General features: G+C 33.4%; 1 pseudogene; it reads left to right on the forward strand.

The window, feature by feature from the left end:
- The first annotated feature begins 4,392 nt into the window (after positions 1 to 4,392).
- LOC140833966 (myb-related protein 306-like) lies at positions 4,393 to 6,180 on the forward strand (annotated as a pseudogene).
- The last annotated feature ends 2,922 nt before the right edge of the window (positions 6,181 to 9,102 follow it).

A 9,102-nucleotide genomic window follows, 5' to 3' on the forward strand; every position in this document is an offset into this window, starting at 1 on the left:
TAAATAAAGTTAGCTATAGGGTAAGAGTTTCGATTTGATTCCTATGGTCGTATTTATGTCTTGTCACAATTTTTTTAAAAAAAGATTTTAGTATGTTTATTTATTTATTTATTTATTTTTAAACAGTCAATCTTCGAATTTCAATATACGGGAGACTGTTTATAAAAAGAAAAAACAAAATGGTTCCATTTGTCATAATCTTTGTATGTTTGAATTGTACAATAAAGTTTATAAATGAAACCAACGTTTTCCGATTGGGTTACTATAACTGGGTTTAATTACTGAGACATAATTATATGTGTATAAATCTACTATTAAAATAATTATATAAGGATAATAATAATGGATAAATAATAATATGTTTAATTTGATCGATCAATTTTATGATTGAAATTATGATTAAATGACGATTGGTTATAATTTTATCATTTGTAGGTGGGAAATAATCTTATTTTTAGTTTGTATTTATAAAATTAAGATTGTAATTTTTATTGTAGAATGTAAATTATTATTAAATCATATGTAAGTTATTTTCAATTACCAAAATTATTTGGGTATTAATATTATTAATTTTTAATATAAAAAATTCGTAAATTGAGTAAAAAAGTTTCCATTAATAACTGGGTTCGTATATTATTTTTATGATATAAAAAAACACAATAATTTGGAAAATTTAAGAAAAGTACAAAGAAAGAAAAAATAACGGAACGCGAGCGGACCGCCGGATTGCATTGACCGATTAAAGTCAACACAAATGGAATGGAAACATGGTTTTCTTCTTCGGCAAAATGGCACTTGGTTCATAAAAAATTAGGAATCATTCCACTTACCACACGCATTGAAATATTAGACAATTGATACTTGGTGATAACGATGGCTACTGAAAGCCACATATTCTTATTTAATTATTATACATATGACTACAAAATTTAGGTAACTCCACACGAGTACATAGTTATTATTATATCAACGATTATAATAATATCCTTACAGTATGTTTGGCAACCAGGATTTGAGAGGATTTTGTGGGATTTGGAATTGGATTTGGAATTGGATTTGGAAATTCAAGTATTTGAAATTCCATTTGGTGTTTGGTTTAAAATTTAAAAATGGTATTTACAAATCCATTTCTTGTTTGGAGAAAAAAATATTCGAATTTGGAATTTTAAAATTTTACTAAACTACCCTTATAAACTTTTGGTGGAGAATGATGTGTTGGATAAAAAAGTAATTTTATGTTTTTAAAATCCAAATCCCACCAAATCTCATCAAATTTGATGGGATTTGGATATACTTGTTGAAATCTCATGAAATCCCATGAAATCCTAAGCAAATCCAAATCCTTTTTTTTTAATATATTGTCAAACAGTAAAAATAGGATTTTGAAATCCAAATCCCATGAAATACTCCCAAATCCGGGTTGCCAAACACACTGTTAGGATAACATAAACTCAACTCAAAATCAAAATCAAAATAAAAATCTATTTATTCATTTTAAAAAAACCCTAAAAATATTCCCAATGAAGGATTCCCGTCAAACAAAAATCACACAAAACCATAGTGCATTTTCAACATTTTGTATACTAAAACATTAAGTCTGCAAAAAATGTACCTTTTTTATTTGATAAAATCATGAAACTTTATAAATTATTGGGCACATTTAAAGTGCTATGGTCCAAATCCAATAGGCAACTACTCATCAAGTAATGGGAGGATCGCTTTGGACTTCATTGGGCACATTTTGTTCAGTTGGGCTTCCAGAGTAGAAAATCTCATTTTTTTTAAGTAGGCTTCAGAAGCTCCCTTAAATCTAAAATAATAATTTAAATAAAACTAAATATTAACATTATTTTATAGTATACTTAATGAGCACTTGGTTTCAATACCTCACATATATCATCTTTACTTGTTTATTTTGGCTATAAATTTAAAATAATAATTTGATTTCAAATCGTTTCGATTTGGAACTGTATCCAAGCAGTTTGGTTAGTGTTTCACGTTATGTTGGAATCGGAACCGTCGTTTTCGGAACCGTGATCCAATCTATAGTTTACTGTAATATCTTACCATTAAACCAACTGCTAAATTGTCTACATGTCTCCTTCGTTTGGTTGACCTGGTCACAAATGATTTTGTTATGATATTTTTTGTTGCTGAAATTTTACTCATCAATTAATGGAATTATAGTTTTTAAAATGGTGAAATCTGAATTATTTGGGTTTGAATCCTAATGCTGCCGAGTAGTCATGTTCGATGATGCAAATTCAACCAGTGGGGACGAAACTAGCAATTTGCATTATACAATTAATTAAATTAAAACTAACAAATGTACAAGGAGCTTGCATGCCCATTTAACTAGATCGTTCAACAAATTTTGTATGACTTCTATCGGTAACGAAGAACTTAATTTGAACAACAAATATTATATTCTTTATTCAATAAAATTGAAGTGGCAAAACCTGTTTTGTTAGAATTACACTTAATAGAGGAATATAACAGACTAAGGAGATAAAATTGGGGAAAATACAAAGATAGCTAGTGGGGATAACATGGAGTGAACCAAGAAATTAGGTAGAGATACATGTAATTTAATCGAAATTTTAAGAGCACACAGGCTAAAATTATGAATGAAAAATACAGTGTTACACTTAATTCTCAGATACAATTAAAACTCATAAAGATAAATAATGAGAAAACATTGAAAGTTAGATCAGTCGGCTCATCAAGCATGCATGGACCACAAAAAATTAATGCATGACTTTTAATTTCAATTTCATATATTTTATTTTTTAAAAATAAAATTTATTATTGTTCTGGTCTCATTCATAACCTAGCTTGTGAAAACAGTGTTTTATTTCTTTAAATTTGTTGCATTTTTAGTCCTGTTTTATCACGGGTAATGACATTGCACACTTGTGAGAACAGTGTGAATATTATATCAACACCACGTCGATCACATCTACACAACATAAAGTAAAAATAAAAAACAATAATATAATTATTCTAAAAAGTACCACTATTATTAAAAATTGAGGAACGTCAAAAGTGGTAATTCTGAATTATTACCATAATTGTTATAATAGTCAATGTAAAAATGAGAGTATTTTTGCAACACGTCGTCTATAAAAATAAATGAAGGGTATACAATCTAAATTGAAAGGGGATCCAGCAATATTTAATGGCAAAAACTTGTGTGAGACAGTCTCACGGGTCAAATTTTGTGAGACGGATCTTTATTTGGGTAATCCATGAAATAGTATTGCTTTTTATGCTAAAAGTACTACTTTTTATGGTGAATATGGGTAGGGTTGACCCGTCTCACAGATTGAGATCCGTGAAACGGTCTCACATGAGACCTACTCATATTTAATTCATTGAAGTAATAATGGTACAATTATCTTTATCTCAACAACCCCATGCGGCCATGATTTATTGCACCGCTTCTCTCCCTTGAATAAGCAACCTTTTTTTCTGAGATTGAATATCTGGCCAACTTTTTTAGGGTTTGCCATAATCCCATAATTAATATTTTTTTTCTTAATTAATTATTACGCACAGAGACTAAGGGTTTGTAATTAATTTGCTACTCGAAGAAATTAAGGAAGGTCCCCCACCTCCATAATTTCTCATTTATTACGCCACATGCTACATTCATGGAAAAGGAAAGTACAATGGCATGATCAAACTCATGAGATGGTTCATCGTAGCTGCCACCACACCCTCAACAATTTTGTGTATAACTCAGTCATTTGTTATATTACCACCCCAAGTCTGTCAATAGAGAGAACACTGGGGCCACGAGTATAATTTATCATATATTTTTTAAAGTACATGTTTTATCGTATTAATCAAAGTAATCTAATTCTTAGTAATGCACTGCTTGTCTCGTAAAATAATATGACGAATGATGTGATAATAAATTGAAAGACAAATATAATTGTTTTTAAAAAGTTAATTATTGTAAAACTTGAATCAGAAGTCTTTTTAAAAGATTAGTTATTGTAAAACTTGAATCAAAATGAAAAGATCGTGGAGTTGAAATGAAGTTATATATGTTTGGTATTTATAAAGTGGGAGAGAATGAATGAATGATTTGTCAGATAAAATGAATGGATTTAAGTAATTTGTATGTTTAGCTTTTTGTCATAATGCTATTTATTATATCCACACACACACACACACACACACTGATAATTAGAAATCATATCTTGATATAAGTAATATAGTTTAGATATATAAAACCATATTATTAATGCAAAAGAGAGGCCCTAATTAAATTAGGGTTTCGGAATGGTGGTGCAAATTAAAGTAAACATTAAATAGGACGCGGTTTCGCTACTAATACATCAGAGAACAGAAGGAAGTGCAACTGATATACAGCTGACTTTAGAGAGTCCGATCGATGCTGCATTGAGTAAATGCATTTGCTGTCAACTTTTGACTCTTTGGTAGAGTTCTCTGTCTTTTCTAAGGTCAGCGTCAAGAAATTAGGGGAGGAGAAAAATATAGGTTAAAAATAGTTTCGATTTCCTATATATGCAGATGAAACAACAAACATTAGCCCGTTAGACCATTGTCTGATGAGCTGTTTCGAAGAAGAAATTAAAGGAGGAGAGAAGAAATTAAGATAAAGATAGAGTGGGAATAGTAGTTGTAAGAAAAAAGAAACACACATTTTTCTGAGCTTTATTTACAAGTCGAATCAAATCAAGAGAAAGAAGAGGGGCAATTAAAGGGATATGGGCAGGCCACCATGCTGCGATAAAATTGGTATGAAGAAAGGGCCGTGGACTCCTGACGAAGATATACTTTTGGTGTCTTATGTTCAAGAACATGGCCCCGGGAATTGGAAGGCTGTTCCAACACATACAGGTTTATAAATTTTATGTTTTTGTTTTGATTCTGTGCTGTTTTTGTAGTTTTGTTCAGATTTGTACGTGTTGTTTCCATGGAAAAGTCGTGTTAAAAAAATAGTGGGTTTTGTAGTTTACTGAACCTTTTGCTAGCTTCTTCATGTGTATGATTTTACAGGTCTAACGAGATGCAGCAAGAGTTGCAGGTTGCGATGGACTAACTATCTCCGACCTGGGATTAAGAGGGGAAGTTTCACGGATCAAGAAGAGAAGACGATTATTCAGCTTCAAGCTCTTCTTGGAAACAAGTAATGATTTGTTTATGAAACTGGTCTGATCTGATTGAAAGTTGTAATAAAATTCTGAATCTGGGATTTGTAATTTTTGAGTGCAGATGGGCAGCCATAGCTTCTTATCTCCCAGAAAGAACAGACAATGACATTAAAAACTACTGGAACACCCATTTGAAAAAGAAGCTAAAAAAGCTTCAAATCGGTTGTAATGTCCAGCATGAATCTGGCACAGATGTTTTCTCAACAAATTCTAACTCCATTTCCAGAGGCCAGTGGGAGAGAAGGTTACAGGCGGATATTAACACAGCCAAACAAGCTCTTAAAGACTGCATTATCTTCAGAAAACAAGAGCCTGCTCTCCGAACAATTGATGCTGAACGACGAGCTGATTCCAGGCACAAAACCTGGCCAGGCCTTTTCTTACGCATCCAGCACCGAGAACATCGCGAGATTACTGAAAGACTGGGACAAAAAGAAGCCGAAATCTGAAGAATCCAAGTGTTCCAGTATCCAAGATTCATCCAACAATGCCGTGGGAACTGATTCTAATCTTAGTGAAGGGACTCATCCTAGTGATGAGAACAAAAGTGGGATCGATTTGTCTGAATCATTCGAGTCTCTGTTCGGTTTCGAGTCTTTCGAATCTTCGACTTCCGAGTTCTCGAGATCTACTTCTCCGGATGCTAGTTACGTTCATGGCGAAAGAAAAGCCAACCGGCTTGAATTGGCCCCGCTATCTGTGCTGGAAAAGTTACTGCTTGAGCATGATCAAGGGAAGGATTTTTTGAACAACTTCTCATTTGATGAAAATCCCAATATGTTATAGGAGGATTCGAGTTATTATTAATTATGGGGGGCGGGTTTGTGTTCTTCTGAAATCTCAAGGTTTCATAATTTCGACTTAATTTTCCAGGAACTGACGTTGATTCAGCACTTATTTTCTTCAGTTTTTTTCCATGTATGGGGCTGAAAATAATTTGATGTTAAATGTTGATGCCATAATAATCTACTAATTTATTTCACCAACAATTATGTACAGTTTTGATGTTATTTTCATCTTCTTCTTTTTTTACTTCATACGGATTTTGATATGTAGTTTAATTTTTTTAATTTTTTATTAGCTTAATCTATTATTTATTTAAAAAATTATGAAATTGTAATTTTCTATTATATGATGTGAATTTAATATTTTTACTTTTAATATATATGTTAGCATTACTGACCTAGCGCCCATGCCAATGTGATTTTGGCAAGTGAATGAGTTGATTCATTCTACATGTATGAGCACTATCATTATGATAGAATCAACTACCTAAATTTAGCTAAACATACATGAGGTCCACTAATCTTTTTAAAATCACATATGTGTATGAATCTTGTCCATCCAAACTATGTGAGGACAGTGCCCCACATGTAGCATCGACTTAACCCAAGTGAAGAGCCACCTCGTCACTTTTTTTTCCGAAGAAACGAGACCAAAAATTGTAAAAATTTAATTTTAATTGGGAACAAGCAATTAAGTTCGTTCTCCCCTAGCAAGTTTATTTGGTCTCTGAATATTAATAATTGTTTTTTCCTAAATGAGTATCGGTAGAATATTGTTAGATAAGGAATTTCAAGAAAGATTAAAAATTATAAATAAACACTGCTAGTTTTGTCAAATTCTCGCTCTCTTGATCTACTAACTAGGAAAATAACATTTTTGATATACTAACTTGTTTTATTTGTGGTTTTGATATACTAAGACTGCGTTTGGTTAGAGAGATAGGATAAACTAATGATTAGTATGTAAATGATAAAAAAATGATTGTGGTATGATTGTAATATATGGTGTAAAATAATATTATGTTTGCTAAGATTTTTAAATGTAGGATAATTTTGAATTTTTTGATGAGAAGACGAAATTTTCCTTCCTCTTCGCGACGGCGACGGTGACGGCGACAGTGGCGGCGGCGACGATCGGCCGGGGCTCGGCCGGCGGTCGGCCGGCGGCAATCGTGGCGGCGGTCGGTGGCGGAAAGTGGTGGTGAGTTTGAATATAAGAGAATGGTAAAATTGGAAAAATAGGAGGTATTAAGAGTTGGATAAATAATCCTAGGGGGTGAGGATGTATTATTTTAACCTACATAATATAACATAATCATTTATAGGAGGGATTGACTTGGTTAAATAATCACTCGTACCAAACAGCTGACTAGATAGGATAAAATAATCTATCCCGGCTAATCATCCGAACCAAACGCGGCCTAAATATTCAAAGTTGGTTTTGGTACAACAAATTTTATTAATATTTCATCGAAGTGCTAACATGACATTATAAATTGATGATGTGACACTGAAAATACTGACATGACATCAGAAATAGTTTATATGTCAAATATCATGTCCTCATCTGTAATGCCCGGAAATTAATCACTGTAATTGACGTTGATTGATTTATAATGTCATGTGATTATGAATGGACCAATCGGGATACCGAAAAGAGTATTTAAAATGAAAGTAGGGATTTTTGGTGCGAACCAAGACCGCACCTGCGGTCCCTACGACACAGTACCCGCGGTGTAGATGATGAAAAATGGATAGGATTGCCGTGGGGTGACCGCACCCGCGGTGCTTACGAGACCGCACCCGCGGCGCAGCAACGACCGCACCCGCGGTGTTGCGTGTTGCGCGGAAAATGAGCCACCTCATAGCATGCATGCAAGGATATATATAAACCGTTCTTTCCTTCGAAATTAGTAGGAAAAGAATAGGAAAGCTCAGGGGAGGTTTGCGAAATCCTTACGCCTTTATATTTCAATCCGTCCATCTGATTTTGATTCCGACTTCGGTATTGAGTTCCTAGCGACGTAGGCTACAACTGGACGTAAATTTTGCTACGTTTTGACATGCTTTGAAATTATGCTATTGTCAGAATTGAATGGAATTCATATATGGTGTTCTTGATATGTTAGACATCGTAGAATCGAAGTCAGATTAAGAAATAGACTGATTATGGAATTGTTATGATTTTCTGATTATAATCAGTTGATACCGGACAGATTTGGATTATGGATTGATTATAGATTGTATTGGATATGAGTTATGGATTGTAACTGTTATCTGGTGATATGGTATTGACGGGAATATGGATATTGTATCGTTATGCCGTTGATTTTGAATTAAATCAAGATTTATCAGATTGTTAGTGATTCGAGTGGTATATTGACATAAGATTATTGATATTGTCATTGCCAGACAGGCTGTGAGTTCAGGATTCGACTGAGCCAGACACCGACGAAAGAAAGGTATAAGTCAATGTGGTATTGGGAGATGGACTTGAGTCGGTTTAGACTTGGGTTTCCCTAAATCACATACTTTATTTTATTGCATGGATATTTGCATTACATTGATTAATGTACTTGTTCTCTTGAATTTAGATGACAGGTATTAGACGAGTTATCTTGTGACAGAAGTGCCGGATAGTGGTGGTATCGCCACGGCACATTGCACGATGTCACAAGATAGGATGCTAGCGATAGAACTACAGTCCTTGACGGTTAGGTCAGGACACTGGATGTTTGGTTATATCGAGTAATGGAATCTATTACAGAATTCGATATAGGAACACCATATTTGGTTATATCGAGTAAAGGGTATTGGAATTCTTCTATTACGGAATTCGATATAGGAATACCAGGGCACTGGTTATATCGAGTAATAGAGATTATGGTTCCATCCTTTACGGAATTCGATATAGGAATACCACATCTGGAAACCGGGATCCCTAGACTAGGATTGAGTCTAGTCTGAATTATGATTGATGTCGACAGTTTGATTTGATATTGTTTATGTTTCAGATTTGTTACATATTCTGTTACCTGATTACATGCTTTATATTTGTTTATATGATTGCATGTTTCGTTGATTTATACTGGGATTTATTCTCACCGGAGTTATCCGGCTGTTGTCTTGTC

This window comes from Primulina eburnea, chromosome 1 (genome assembly GCF_022965805.1).
Source record: "Primulina eburnea isolate SZY01 chromosome 1, ASM2296580v1, whole genome shotgun sequence".
Lineage (NCBI taxonomy): Eukaryota > Viridiplantae > Streptophyta > Magnoliopsida > Lamiales > Gesneriaceae > Primulina > Primulina eburnea.